Here is a 1,664-nt window from a genome sequence, read left to right on the forward strand (position 1 = left end):
CATAGCTACTTTCATAGAATATAATGACCACAAACAATGAGAATCAATTACATTTCTGATGAAACTCCAAGTTGAGTTGAGTTGTCCATTGGCTTAGCCACCAGCACCTGCAAGGATGACAGTCTGATCAAGGGCTGGGTGAGCAGAGAGGTTGGGGACATAATGTGGACTTTAGTTGGTGTCAGTTCAAAGTATTTATGTATGATCTGAAACATGCATATGTCTCCATATCCTCTCACTTCACATGTCCTAAGAAAAATGAAAAAAGGCACGCCAGGCTTCACTAGAGTACTAATCTGTGTGAGGAAGACTTCCAGTCCCAACTGGACTGTGTCAGGATTCCTTATGTCAGGCTTCTGAATGTGCTGTCTTGAAAGCCTCAAGGGAAGTCAACATCTCCACAATTCCTTTTTTTTTAAAGTGGACTTTTCTTTCAAGTAGAGAAAGTATCATGAGATTTCCCCCCTCCCCATAGAATTTGTCTTGGGCCCTGAAACCAGAGCTATAGCATACTTTAGTTACACTGCACAGTCATAAACAGATCTGAAGTTTTCTTGACATTGTAGATTCCTCTGGACTGTATTGTAGACAAGTAAAACAAAATATAAAATGGATGGGACTGAAAACTGACTTATGCTTAATTCCTGGGTCATCCTACTGTTTGAAATTCTCTTTTCTTCTCCAAAGATGATAACTGATAACAGTCAACTTTCCCTGAATATTTCCTATGTGGCTGCACTGTTCTAGGTACTTTACATGATAACTAATGCATGCTTTCAGCATATCTCTTGTTTTTCTGATCTGGAAACTGAGGCATTGGGAAGTGTCTTTTGTAGGGCTATCTGCTGGAGCCTATATCTAACCCTCTATGCATTTGCCTAAATGCTGCCAACTGTAAACCCCACCGCTCCAGCCATAGATTCTCCCTCTAGAAAGTCAGAGTTACATTTCCAACTGCCTCTGAGGGCTCTCCATCTGGAGGTCCCAGAGGTACCTTCAAAATGACCTTTCCCACCAAAGCTCATGGTCTCTCCCTCCACACCTGCTACTTCACCTGGCCCTGTCTCAGTGAGTATCCTCTGCCCACCAGACTTCTCCTACCAGACCCGCAGGCATCTCTTTGACTCTTCTCCTTACCTCATTCCTCACATGGAAGCAATGAATCTCTTGGTTAGCCCTTCCCTCTAACTATCTCTAAAATGCCTCCTTCTTGCTGCTGTCAGTAGCCTAATCCAGGCCACCTTCTTCACAGTTTCCATTGTGCACAATGTGCCAGAGACATTTTTCACACACACATAACATATACATTTATTAGTTATCTATTGATGGCTAATGAGTTACTCCCACATTAAGCAGTGGAGACCTACAAACACATTGTCTCACAGGTTTTGAAGGTCAGACATCCGGGAGAGGTTTACCTGGGTGATTCAGGTACAAGGTCCTTCCTGAGGCTGTAATCAAGGAAAGACACCTGTTCTGGTTCCCTAGTGCAGCTCTGACAGAAATATACCACAAAAGGGATGGCCTTAATAAACAGGAGTTTATTCTTACAATTTGGAGGCTTTAAGTCCAAGTGCAAAGTGCCAGGCTCTAGGGGCTGGGTGAAATCCCCTCAACCTTGGGGTACAGCTCTGCCTCCTGCTCCTGGCCACTGGAGCTAGAGG

The sequence above is a fragment of the Orycteropus afer genome, unplaced genomic scaffold (genome assembly GCF_000298275.1).
Source record: "Orycteropus afer afer isolate SDZICR_OR568_19922 unplaced genomic scaffold, OryAfe1.0 scaffold00135, whole genome shotgun sequence".
In the NCBI taxonomy this organism is placed as follows: Eukaryota; Metazoa; Chordata; class Mammalia; order Tubulidentata; family Orycteropodidae; genus Orycteropus; species Orycteropus afer.